A 15,160-nucleotide genomic window follows, 5' to 3' on the forward strand; every position below is an offset into this window, starting at 1 on the left:
CTCTAGTTAATGATTTAAAAGTGTTTGATATTGAGGGGGTTAAGAATCCACTATCTGGAAGTTGTATTAGAGGTACCATTGTTTCAGTCACTGGGGATCATCTTGGCTTGCATACAGTAGCTTGTTTAAGTTTCTCAAGTCATTTGGGGCTTAATATTACTGTCTTCTTTAGAAACATCGCTTACAGTCTTTTTTCTGTGAAGATAACGTCTCTAGGTTACGTATGTAACCCTAGTTTCCAGAGGGAACGAGGCGCTGCAATACAACGCTTTAGAAACCACGTGTAAAATCTGGCCAATAGGCAAGTCGTGACGTCATCGGCGGGGCGACGTCGCAACGACCAGGAGCTACAAATTGGCTGTGCGGTGGCTTCTGCAAGGAGAGAAGGTAAGCGCCGCAGGGATGCAGGGAGTGTGGCACGGGGACGCAGCGTCTCGTTTCCTCGGGGAACTAGGGTTACATAGGTAACCTGGAGACGTTCACCATTTGGGAAGTTCGAGCTGCGTCGCAACGCTTTGGGAACAAGTGTCCAATCACGCCACACTGTTAAGACCCTGCCTAATGTGTGAGGGCCTTGGCCTCTGGGTGGAGTGAGCCCTGACCCCGAGCGGAGCGGTGGACACAGCCGGTTCTGTATCTCCTGGCCGGGGGTTCGAAATGGAGGAGGGCAGAATGCCTGCAGCACGACAGGTCGTGCCGGAGCCATAGGCACCTTAGGTACGTACCCAGGTTTCGTATACAGAAACACCCTGGCTATGCCATGGGCAAATTCCAGGCGGGACAGGGCCACTGACAGAGCCTGCAGATCCCCGATCCTCTTCAGGGAGAAAATCGCCAAGAGAAAGGCAGTCTTAACCGGCAGGTATCAAAGGGCCACTTTGACCAAGGGCTTGAAGGGGGGCTTGGATAGAGCTGCCAACACAACTCCAAGACGGGCACTCTGGGTCGCATCCCGGGCCTCAGCCTCCGGGCCAACGCAGAGGAAACACGTCACCAGAGGGTGCCTACCCAGTGACTGTCCCGCAGGGTTGAAGGGGTTAACCCAGTGGCAAACTGTTCCTGTAAGAACTCCAGAACTGAACCAATCAGGAAGTTAACTGGGTCTAAGCCACGGTGCTCACACCATGACATAAACAGTCGCCACCAGCATACGACCTCTTCTGGAATGGAGTAGGGTCTCCACTACCTCGGTAGGGAGACCAGCTGCTACGAACTGTGCCCCCTCAGGGGCCACACCCACAGCTTCCGCAACTCCGGGCGGGGGTGAACCAGGGTTCCGCCCGTCTGCGAGAGGAGATCCCACCTGTGAGGAATTTCCCACGGAGGGCCCTCGAGGAGGGATACCAGGCCCGCAAACCATGACTTGCCGGGCCATCGAGGTGCTACCAGGAGTAGACAGACTCCTTCCCGGCAAACTCCTGGCAAGCCTCGGCCAAGACTGCACCATGGCATCCAGCCCTAACGGGGCTGGGTGAGAGAAAGAGAACCAGAGGGGACAGTGCGAAGTCTCCCACAAACAGCTCTGTAATTCAGTAAGACAGGGCCTTGGGACAGAAACGTTGGTTCATTCCACAGATCTAAGGCCCGAAAGGGCACGCTGCGAGACCTTGATGGTACGACAAGGATTCCCTCTTGTGGAGAACCCTCTGCCCGGAGCCACCACTGGAGGGGACTCATGTGGAGGAAGGCAAGTGGAATTACACTTTTTACACGTATTACACGTAATAAAACGGGGACACGGATGAACACTCTCACGATATTCTTGCCTGCCAGCCATTACTTGATCAGAATCACACATAAATAGCGCTTACCTGAACAAGCAGAAGCCAGCGCCACTATCACCGTGCAGCCATTTTGTAGCTCCTGGACTTGCCTATTGGCTAGATTTCACACGTGGTTCAGAGCGCGGACAACGCGGGGGCATTCCCAAAGCGTTGAGACGCAGCTCGAAGTTCCCGAATAGGGAACCCTGAGGTTGTACTAAGAACATTTGAGATGTATCAAGCAGTATGTTCAGCAGTACTTACAGGATAACTTTCTGAGTACTGATAATCTTGCTGGTAGAATATATGTTTTAGACTATGGTTACAATCAGCAGACTAACCTCACTCATAAGTATTAAATAAGAGTTAATTGAGTGAGAATTTCCTTACTATTAAAAATGTAAATAAACAATACATTAGTGAAATATTAACACCAATAGGAGTTAATTAAGAGTTGTTCACTAATAAAAACACTTAAATAAACTCTACTTTACTGAAATATCAACACTAATAAGAGTTAATTTTACACAGTAACACTTCTGTGTTGAGCAGTTTTAATTATGTTTTACTCAAAATAGAATTAATTTTACTCTGACAACTCAACACTATGAAAAGAGTCAATTTATCACCAATTCTGAATGGGACCAAATACACTCTGACCCTTTGTTAAATTTAACTGTCAGAGCTAATTAAACAATGCAAATGTAGCAAAAAAGTATCCGATTTTTTGTGTGTTTTACCCAAATATATATTAGATTTCATAATACATATTTGTTTAATAACTGTTTATTGCTGGAAATATTAATATGTAGTAGGATGTTCTCATGATAAATTAATGGCTGTAGAATAAAACAAGTATTAAAATGTCACCTTATGCAATTACATTTTTGAAGACACCCAGACAACAAAATAATGTAAATGCTGATGAAGAGACAAATGCATGACATTAGTATTACCAAGCTTTATCTCCAAACTGAACCTTGTAATACTAAGCTCAAGAAATGCTGTCAACAATAAGGCATTACAACTATGAACAAAATCAGTCAGATGAATGTTACAGTACAACCTGGCTGCTATTTAATATGAACCCCTTGAATGACAATTTCAGAAAAAGTTTACTCAAAGAAAATAAATCATGTAATATAGTTTGATTATGGGTCATATGTGGTTTTTGTATGGTTTTTAAGTATGAAAAAAAAACTTTCCGAAGTTTCTGGTAATGTGTGTAGCAGCAAAAATGTCCACACAAAAATCACTTATAATCAGATTTTTTTTTTTATTGTTAAGCTCATTAGACTATATGATCTTATAAAATGTGTTACCTTTTACAGATTATGTTTGAAATAGATACAATGGATAAGACTAAAAGGACTGTTCTTTCAAAGCATTTCTTAAAATTGTACATTTTATACAGTTTAGTTTGCTCTTTAACAAATAAATAAATATTAGCCCAATATACCTTGCTTGATAAAAACCTAAGGAATACTCAGATGAAGTATCTCAGAGGGGTGTATTTTCTTTAAGTTATGTACTACTTAATAACAGAATTAAACAGTGATAGTACACACACATGAAACAGTCTTAATAATATTAGCCAAGTATATCTAAAAATGCATTAGAAACATTACAATTATATTGGGTAAGAAATGTCAAGTAAAAGTGAGAGAAGCAGAAGTAGTGTGGGTATATATCCAAGGCTCTAAAAAAAAGAACAGGAACTCCCTATTGTGTGTAAAGGGACAACATGCACTTTATTAGTCCTCTCACTGTGAAAGAAAAAAAAGAAGAACTGATGATAACTTTATACTTACACTTTTAGTAAAAACATGCCACAACATTGAAAAAGTGAACTCAGATTCAAATGTTTCTTAAGCAAATTATCTGTAGATTTAAATTTTGGTCAAATATTCAAATGTTAATATTAAACACTGTTTTCCCAAACACACAGTTAGAAGTTTTTAATGTGTGACAAATATCAAGAAACCTGCTGATTTGCTTCTTATATTATTTGAACTTACAGCAGTTATTCCAAATCAGCAGTTATTGTCCCGGGACTTTAAGCTAATACACTCAGCAGCCAGGACACAGAATTGCTCAGTATTTCCAAAGTTTCTTAATGCTTAATCATATTTAAAACATGCAGTTATTGTAAAAAAACAAAAAAAACAATGCAGCACAGGATATGACCACTTGAACAAAAGAATGTCAAATAAAAGAAAAATGTCTTGTGTCTTCCACTCAAGAACAAAGAATGTATTTTCCTATTTTACTCTCTTATCTTTAGTTACAGTGACTAAAATGTAGAACAATATAGAGTTCAGGAAACAGAGGCATACCTGAATTGTATCAGAATGTGTATCCATACACACTAATATGTATTTTTTTCTTTGAAATGCAAAAAACATTAAGTGTTGCAGGAGGCTAAACAGCGTCTGTTACTATGGCAATGGAGTGCTTTGATCATGTCACTTTCACAGGCCAAGATGTAAGGTAATGTATGGTAAATATTATGGTAAAAAAATGTTGTTCATGTCACTGTTATGTGTCTTATTTCTGTAATGCTACAACTGTAATAAGGCCAATATTTATAATCCAGTCTTATAAATAGAAAATTGGATGTAGGTTGAAAGTTAACTCTGGCAAGATGTTTCAGATATGGTATTCATGGTACAGCTTCTTTTTTAATTCTTTCCTTATTTAAGTAAAAAATATAAATTTTTAAGATGTCAGTGCTAATTGTTTTTATTTAACACAGTGAAATATTAAAACCAAATGTTTAATCTACTTTCATGTACTTGCTTTTACACTGACTTGCATCTAAAAGTACAAGGCTGGTGTTGAAACCATTTCCCCTTGCGGTAGAAAAAAAATATCTCAGCAAGTAACACAGATATATGGGTGCCTGGTTGTTCTGCACGGTACGAATTGTGAGAACTTGTTTTGTGGTTGCAATGACAAAGACAAGAGGTTGCACATGCTGTAAGCTCAGGTCCATATCTGTTCATCATCTACACGTACATGAAACTGCCAGACAAACAGATAAGGGTGAGTAATACATTACATCTACTGTTTTTTTTTGTTCTGTGTTGAATGCAGTTTTAAATAACGTTTAATTTATACATGCAAATGTTTTCATGTAAGGTATTCAGAAAACTCATTCTTACTGAATATAATTTTAAACATTTTCTTCATGAATTTACATTACATTTTCGAACAATTACTTAATTTTGAGAATACTATGGTTTAAGGGTATATTACATAGACATGTACAAGTTTTGTCTGCACTTCACAAAAGTTTGCAATGATTCGAAGTGTGAATACTCATAATGACTGTGTTAGTTTGTGTAATCCCATTAAGGGTGTGTTCAATTGATAGGTATCCAGATCTTCGCAACAATGACCATGACCAAAAAAAAAAAAAAGATTGAATGAATGTGAACTTATAATGCAGTATTTCTGTCAAGATTATGTATACATGTGGGATGTTTATTAGAATAAAGTACTTTTTGTTTTAGTTGAAACTAGCATGAGCCACACTTTGGGCTACTTTTTTAATCTATCAATCTTAATCTTTAATCAAGTTCTAGCTGTGGCTTCTATTTGACTGGATTGAAAACTACACCAGGCCTTTGCGGACATCTTTGGACACCTTTATGTAAGATATAGCAATACTCTCAAGTATTTTTCCATCACATCTGACTGCATAAGCATTAGGAATTGGCACACATTAAACATAATGACTGGGTAAAAAAGGACATTGCTACCATTCCCTCTAATTAAAGCACAGTCAGTTGCACACACATGCTATTACATGCCACCACATAGCATTTATATGCAGGAGAAAATACATACAAACATATCTAGTTAGTAAAATGCTTTTAGTTGAGGCCACTGTTTTGGCAGCATGCTCCAGCACATTAAATAAAATGAAAAAGAATAAGTCACTGAAGTAACTGTTTAAAAGACAGTAGCTTCAAATTAAAAGCTGATGTTCTTTCTAAACTATTAGCTAGGGAAGCTAACAATACCTTTTGGTACTTTCCTAATGTGCATGAGGTGGTCTCTATGGACAAGCCCAACAGCTTCTAGACAGTTACATAACAGTCTTTGCTTTGTGATGTCTAGACACATGGAACCATGATACACACCCTGTTCACAAATACAAAATACCTGTGGAAACTTTTTTTTTTGTTGTATAAAGCAGGACTCATAGTAATAGAACAATTTACTTTTTTCCCCTACTGTTATGCATTTTATGGAGTTAAAGAATAGTGTTCTCTGTGTATTCACTCTCTCTCTCTCTGTGTGTGTGTGTGTGTGTGTGTGTGTGTGTGTGTGTGTGTGTGTGTGTGTGTGTGTGTGTGTGTGTGTGTATTTTCCTGACCAGTCTAGCATTGCCAAATCACTAATCAAAATGTCACCTCAATGTCCATGTATAATAAATGATACCTTGTCATAGTCTGAGGTGCTTAAATATTCAATGCTTCTGTAAAGTAAACTAAAGGCGTTTGTCTTACTGTCTTGCTGGGAAATGCATATAGGTTTGTTCATTTTGCTAGACTGTTTCTGGCATAGCCAGTCAAGCATCTTACATATAAATTATAGTTACCAGAATTAAATAAACTGATGAAAAAAGATTTTCATAATTTCATCAAAGTTTTCCATTGCCACAAGCAATTTTTTTACCACAAAAAGAAAATACCCTACAATTAAAGTTCTCAAAATAAATTACCTAAATGCTTCATTCCAAATGATAGGTGGGATAAAATAAAACAAAATTAAGGCCCTTATGGGCAAAGATGGTAAAACATGGTAAAAAATGTAAGGTTTAAGGAGATTGCAGTGTGTTTGTATTGAGTGTTGGTTAGTAAACATCCATATGTTGCCCATTAACTGCGAAAAAAGGCACAAAGGAAGAACTGTCTAAAGTAATATTTCATTTAAATACTTTACTGCCTCTTACATTTACTATATTAAGTAGACATGAATATCCAGAGCCGAACTATTGTTCAAGAAAAATGTATTTAGTGCTTATCTAAGACCTCATTCCTTTTTTGAAGGCCAATGCAATGACTCAAAATTACAAGACAAGCAAACTTCTTTCTGCCACCCGGGTGTCAGGAGAGAAGCATAATGCATATCTTCCTTGTGTCTTGAGGGATAGTGGGTTGCATTGAGCTCTGCTTGTGGCTCGAAGATTAGGTGGCTGCTAGTCCACTTTTGGCTTTGTAGACAACTATCAGAGTTTTTATAACCTGATGTGGCAGCTATTTGGAGTCAGTGGTTAGGACTTCTTGGGGATAAAGGTTTAATCCAACAATAATCCCCAGGTAGTAATTTATTTAGCCTATTCATACAATCTTCTTTTTCTCCCTTATTTGCTGTTATAAGGCCCTCCACTGCTTTGCGAAGGCTTGCAATTATATTTTAGAGCATGGCTGTAAAAATATCACCGTTTAGCCACAAGAACTATTGGTTGCAGAGGCCGGGATTTCAGCTGCCATTATGTTCATCCCATTGTTGTTCAGTGGGTTTGAGGTCAGGATTCAGTGCAGGCCACTTGCATACTTCCACTCCACATTTAGAGACAATACATGTCTTCTTGGACCTCTCTTTGTGCACAGGGATATGTTTAGGTCCCCTAATTCCACTGAAGTAACAATGTAATGGTACAGCATATAAAGACCTATAAAATATGTTTCCAACATTGTGGCAGTGGTTGGGTGTTGAGAAGATTGTGGAAAGAGTATGCCTTAAATAAAGTAATTGGATATATTACACCAGTATATTATACAAACCTTAAGTCACCACATGAAATACAAGACCTCAAGAACATAAAAAATATAAATCATGACCCATGTTCTAATGCACCATCATATTTTTTGGCAACACTCAGTGAACAGTAAATTCGATTAGCAAGTCACTGAACCTTTGTACCACAAAATAATCTGTATCTTTCCTTGCATTTGCCTAGTAAACAATGACTGTTGACTCATAGCCAATATTTAATTTGTCAGCACTTTACATGTGTTCACTACTGAAATGTGTGCTCAGATTTCCCAGTTTCTAAGGGTGATACTTTCACAAACATACACACAATGTTATGACTGTGTCATGTAAATGGTATTCCTATTGATGCTTAATGCTTGGCTGCAAAACAGACTATAAACAAAGAGGACACCATGTTCTGGCTCCATACCAAAGGGTTTCCTGAGGCAAGGAAATTTTGAATATCCTTTGAGCAAACCAACAAACAGAGTGAGTGTGTGAGAATGTGTTTGAGAGAGAGAGAGAGAGAGAGAGAGAGAGAGAGAGAGAGAGAGATGTGACAAAATTATAAAATAATCTGAAATACATATGCATGATTCATGTATTTACGAGATGTACTACTTTAACAATAATTTAAATCATATACATATGTTTATAGTCTAATCATTTTCAAGATTCAGATTAAATCTGACTATAATCTAAAAATATGGGAAAGTTGAAAGATAATCTCTATCTTACTAAGAAAGAGTGGCAAGTATAAACCTTTAATTAGGCTTAAAACATTCAGTATGCAGTTTTTTTGTTTTTTTTTTAATCCAATATTTTAAGTTTGGATGTGAACTTAGAAGAGGTGAATTTACAAAATTTGGTGAGTGTACAAAAGATTGACCATGCTTTCTAATATGCTATAAACATTTACTTTTATATAGTATTTGATTTATTGAAGAAAATGAAGTTAAGGAAAATGAGAATTAGAAAATTGTTTACCAAATTTTGATTTGCCAATTTTATGGCAAATTATCTGCAAAAATTATATCTAACAGATTGCTAGTTGGTTTGCCTGTGCATAGTACTTCTCAATTTATTCAACAGAATTCAACAGAATTCATCTAAGATATGAGTGGGCTATTCAAAAGCATTAATATAAATTTCCTTAAGGCATTTCTTACTTGACTTATTCTTGGATTTGTGCTTTTGCGTCATAATCATGCAGGAAAGTGATATTTTAGAGTTATGTGACAAAATAGATTGCTATTAGGATATATGAGTCCCTCAATCTTGTGCTCCATGCACAGCTGAGATTATCACATGCAGGGAATACCAAGTATTTGCCAAATATTTCTGGGTCAACTTTAATGTTTGCAGCCTTACTGTTAAGTCTTGTCTACTGCATTCATCTAATTTGAATGGAAGGCTCACATATTGTAATGTAATTTTGGTACTTTTATCATAGTAAACCTTAAAATATTTACATTACAGTTCTGCCTAATAGCCATTCTCCCATAAAACCTCTATGATGTGAGTCATTCCCACAGTCCATATATTCCAGTTTATATATAACTGCTTATCCAGAAAGCGCAGCTTATATAATATCATTGCCACAATGTGGATACAGTATTGCACAGAAAACCATTAGAGAAACAGTGCTCATGTTAACTTAAAAAAAATATCAATTTAATACTAATCACTGTGTGATTGTTCTTAAATAGTACTGTTTCTGGAACAACTTTCCTTTGAACCAGCCACTGGCCTCTGCCATATTCAGTATGTGAGTCTAATTGCTCCCATTCCTGAGCTGGTTACATTCCCTTAAAATGTTTTTGTTTAGCCAGGAAAGTAATTTATTTAGCTTAGCATTCCATTCTTTCTTTGTTTTTTCTTTACATAGTCCAGTGTTTTGCAGTCATTTTGAACAAAATGTGTGCCTACACTAGAGAAAACAGCATGGTCTGGTGGGAAATTTGTCAAAAGGCTCATCTAACTTTAGGTAATTATACTGTACATACTAATCCTACCTTTTTTGGGTGGGAATTGTTGTTTGCATCTAATGTATTCCTAATGTCATTATTTATAAGTTTACCAACTGAATAACAAGCGACACAATAATTTATCTGTCTGGAATCTGACTAGTGTGTGGAAGATTTCAGTAATTTAGAAGTGGGAAGTGTCTAAGCCATATGCTGATAATATTAGTTGTAGTGGCTGGGCTAATGGAATGCTGTTCCAGGAATGTATCTCACTTAAGGAAACCACGTTCACCAGGATGAATGTACAAACCAACCATGAGTCAGCATTATTTATTTCTTTTTTTTGTATCTCATTTTAGCATCTGAGGATGGATTCCTTCAGTGGCTTTGACTGACCATTCTTTACTGCATGATGTCATTTTCAGGCTTTAGTTACATCTGGGCTGTTAAATCTAGAATTGAACAACTCAGGCAAGTCACATGTTTTGTGTTATATAGGCCTCTGGCATGTCAGTTTTAGCCAAAAAAGGGTATAAATTGAACCACAGCTGAACCACATGTACTTAGCCGAATATGTTTATTTAAATTATACAGTAATGACATCAGAAAAACAAAAATACAGTAACTAAATTCTTAATCTAAAAAATATAGTGTTTCATGAGACAGCACTTATGAAAACTACATCATGAATATGAGCAGTCATGTCGATGCTGATTTCAGCAGGTGATTTGTTTGTAACTTTATTGTTATGCATTACAACAAAGAATCCACAGATCAATAATAAATCAAATATGAAATGAGAATTCCATACTACACTATTTAAAACATTTGCACATGTGCACTTTATGGAGTTCTGTTTGTAGTCTAACATCTGTATATGGTTGAAACGACAATAAAGCCACTTGGCTTAAAATGTTTTTATATCTAACCCCATCAACTGTTTTCTTTTAACGGAACCCTTGTTAAGTTTCAGAATCAAAACAAAGGTCATATAAGAAACTAGTGACTCTCTACTATACACAGAAACCACAAGTATTTTGTGAAATTTGTGACAGATGTTTTTTCCTGTAATTAACTCAGAAAATTAATCTGTTTAAAGAATGATAATGACTACAGCAGAACATTACCATGAAAAAATATCTGATGAGCTGCATAGACAAATTGATGATATTTATTTCCTGTGCCGAGATCCTAAGTTAATCGCAGTTTGAAACAGATAAGGAATTTATTCAAGGAAATGTATCCCAGAAAATCTCACCGACATTATTTATAGATGGGGAATTATCTATCTCATTCATTCCAGAAAATAAAGAAAATAAAGTAATTAAAAACAGCAACATACTTTATTTGACTATAAACCCACAAGCATTTCCAGAAACTACTCTGTTAACTGGTGTGGGTTGAAAGTGGTTTTACGGGAAGCTCCCATGTGATTAGCAATTTTTGAATATCAGAGTTTCATCACATCTTAAAAAAATTCTAAAATTAAGGAGAATTGTGATGCTAAATCCTTATGAACAAGAAAGATATCATTACACATACACACAATTGACTACTGATCTGGCTCTTAATAGAGGCTTAGTTAATAATATAATCTCAGCCAAAGGTTTTTGATCAGAATCTTCTAAATATTGTAGTTAATATTATAACTTAGAATTAAAAATTGTAAGTAGGAAATATGTATAAGTGAACTGAGATCGAAGTGGTCGGTTTTAGGATGACAGTGCTCCAGCCACAAGACAGGAAAGCTCACTAAATAGTCTAATAAAAATTAAAATACTTTGTCACATGTCATTGTCTTCATAATCACAATATGATCAATGTAAGATTTTGTAGTGACATGTTAGATAATGATCTCCACCAATATCATAAAAAATAGATCAAAGGAATATATTTTAGAAGAATGTAGTTTATCCCTCCTGTACACTGCCAGATACTTGTGGTATATCACATGTTGCAAATAGGTGCAGTGAAGGTCATAACGTTACTTCAGGAATTTCTTAAATGTTAACATTCTTTATTCAACCTTGTTCAACTATATTAAAAATCCAATAAATATACATAGAATATAAATATACAAGGCAATTGTCCAATAATATAAGGGTCTCTAATATGTAATGATGTCAATATAACACTATTACATCCTCACAAGTCAGGCCAAATCTTTCTAAATCCTTAAAATATGATATATCTTTTTGGAATCAAGAATTGACGTGCTGAAAACTTCTTAAAGGCCAGGACAATTTGAACTAACAAATCATGCATCCCTCAAACTGGCCAAAAGCAAATGGAAAACATGTCAGAAAAAACACAATAACATTAACACTAATAAACAGCCAAAAAAGGTAAAATCCTGCACTTCCATTGGCTTTCTTGGAATTCAAAGTTACTTACATATACAGTGAGGAAAATAAGTATTTAAACACCCTGCTATTTTGCAAGTTCTCCCACTTAGAAATCATGGAGGGGTCTGAAATTGTCATCGTAGGTGCATGTCCACTGTGAGAGACATAATCAAAAAAAAAATCCAGAAATCACAATGTATGATTTTTAAACTATTTATTTGTATGATACAGCTGCAAATAAGTATTTGAACACCTGTCTATCAGCTAGAATTCTGACCCTCAAATACCTGTTAGTCTGCCTTCACTACAATTATTATCCTAAATTAGATGCACCTGTTTGAGTTTGTTCGCTGCATAAAGACACCTGTCCACCCCATACAATCAGTATGAATCCAACTACTAACATGGCCAAGACCAAAGAGCTGTCCAAAGACACTAGAGACAAAATTGTACACCTCCACAAGGCTGGAAAAGGCTACAGGGAAATTGCCAAGCAGCTTGGTGAAAAAAGGTCCACTGTTGGAGCAATCATTAGAAAATGGAAGAAGCTAAACATGACTGTCAATCTCCCTCAGACTGGGGCTCCATGCAAGATCTCACCTTGTGGGGTCACAATGATCCTAAGAAAGATGAGAAATCAGCCCAGAACTACACGGGAGGAGCTGGTCATTGACCTGAAAAGAGCTGGGACCACCGTTTCCAAGGTTACTGTTGGTAATACACTAAGACGTCATGGTTTGAAATCATGCATGGCACGGAAGGCTCCCCTGCTTAAACCAGCACATGTCCAGGCACGTCTTAAGTTTGCCAATGACCATTTGGATGATCCAGAGGAGTCATGGGAGAAAGTCATGTGGTCAGATGAGACCAAAATAGAACTTTTGGGTCATAATTCCACTAAACATGTTTGGAGAAAGAAGAATGATGACTATCATCCCAAGAACACCATCCCTACTGTGAAGCATGGGGGTGTGGCATCATGCTTTGGGGGTGTTTTTCTGCACATGGGACAGGGCTACTGCACTGTATTAAGGAGAGGATGACCGGGCCATGTATTGTGAGATTTTGGGGAACATCCTCCTTTCCTCAGTTAGAGCATTGAAAATGGGTCGAGGCTGGGTCTTCCAACATGACAATGACCCGAAGCACACAGCCAGGATAACCAAGGAGTGGATCTGTAAGAAGCATATCAAGGTTCTGGCGTGGCCTAGCCAGTCTCCAGACCTTAACCCAATAGACAGTCTTTGGAGGGAGCTCAAACTCCGTGTTTCTCAGCGACAGGCCAGAAACCTGACTGATCTAGAGAAGATCTGTGTGGAGGAGTGGGCCAAAATCCCTCCTGCAGTGTGTGCAAACCTGGTGAAAAACTACAGGAAACGTTTGACCTCTGTAATTGCAAACAAAGGCTACTGTACCAAATATTAACATTGACTTTCTCAGGTGTTCAAATATTTATTTGCAGCTGTATCATACAAATAAATAGTTTAAAAATCATACATTGTGATTTCTGGATTTTTTTTTTTAGATTATGTCTCTCACAGTGGACATGCACCTACGATGACAAATTCAGACGCCTCCATGATTTCTAAGTGGGAGAACTTGCAAAATAGCAGGGTGTTCAAATACTTATTTTCCTCACTGTATGGAAAGTATTAGAACCATATTTTTAGAACATCTGTGTGGGCTTTAGATAGAAATTGTCTCTGTGTGTGTGTGTGTGTGTGTGTGTGTGTGTGTGTGTGTGTGTGTGTGTGTGTGTGTGTGTGTGTGTCAAAGAGAGAGAGAGAGAGAGAGAGAGAGAGAGAGAGAGAGAGAGACAGACACTTTGCCTATTTAGCCACAAGATCATTAGTGAGATTAGTTGAGGAATAGTAGGCCAATGGTGTTGCAATTCATTCCAAATGTGTTTAGTGGGGTTGAGGGATGGGATCTTTGCAGGACACTACACCACTGTTTATTGTCTAATATATATCAAACATCACCTGGTGTCTCCAATTGCTTATTTTCAGTAAGCCTGTGCCCAGACTAGCCTCAGATTTCTGTTTGTGATTGACAAGAATGAAACCCATCTGGTTTTCAGTTGCTTTTGCCCATCTGCTTCAAGGTTTTATGTGTGTTCTAAAATGATTTACTATCAACACAATAAACCTTACTGTTAGCTCAAACTGGTCTGGTGATTCTTCATTTACCTATTCCATCAAGTCATTTCCAACCACAGCAATGTTTTTTTTTTTTTTTTTGGGCACAATTCTGTGGAAACCTCTAGAAACTACTGTTCAAGAAAATCTTAAAAGATGAGCATTTCTCACACATTACACACCCTTCTGGCCAGAGGTGGAAAGTAACAAAGTACAAATAATTTGGTACTGTACTTAAGTAGATTTTTCTGGTACTAGTACTTCACTTCACTATTTATTTTTCAGACAACTTTTAACTTTCACTTGTTACATTTTTTTACACAAATGTCTTTACTTTATATGTCTTACATTTTTAAACCAGACTCGTTACTTTAGATTTAATCTATTTGGGGAAATATCAATATTTTTTTTCTTCCCACTGTACCGTTTTCATCCCAAAAACCTGTTTCTCATCATTGCTTGTTTTTTATCTACCACTGGTGTATCATTTCCTGGCTCTCACACACCACAGACTAGACTCATTTATGAAGCTAACAATGAGCAAGACAGAAGGCAACAAGAAGTGCAGTATGGCTAATGTGGATGATTCAGAGGAAGCCAGTGATGTAAACATGACTGATAACAGAGACATACTGATCACCTGATCATCATCAACTTTTCAGCTTGTTTCTACTGTATATGGTGGTTGTTCAGCCTTTATACATAAACTTAATTAGTTTTGCATTAATATATTAATTAGAGCTGTCAAAATGTGCGCGTTAATAACGTGTTAACGCAAATTCAGTATAATGGCACTAATTTTATTAACGCGTGATTAATGTAGCGCGCATTTCTGTTTGATAATTTTTATGCCAAATATAAATAAATATAAAAGAGCCGAAATTAGAACCTTCTACGCAACACACGTTTTGTGGCATATTTTTTTCCTCATACCGCCTAAATGAATTTAAATTAATCTTTTTTGGTCGTACAGTTAAGAACAACACATCATTTTAAAGGGTCTACTTTAATGTGTATACACTCACCATAACAACAAAACTTTGTGCTTTTGTAAAATAAAGAAAACAGTCAGGTGGTGCTCTCTGCCTCTCTGTCATCACTCTTTACAGACACACAAATAAAACAACCTGAATTTCACTGAATACTCACCTCACAGACATAATATATACATGAAAAAA

Source organism: Silurus aristotelis, assembly GCF_946808225.1.
Source record: "Silurus aristotelis genome assembly, chromosome: 5".
Classification (NCBI taxonomy): Eukaryota; Metazoa; Chordata; class Actinopteri; order Siluriformes; family Siluridae; genus Silurus; species Silurus aristotelis.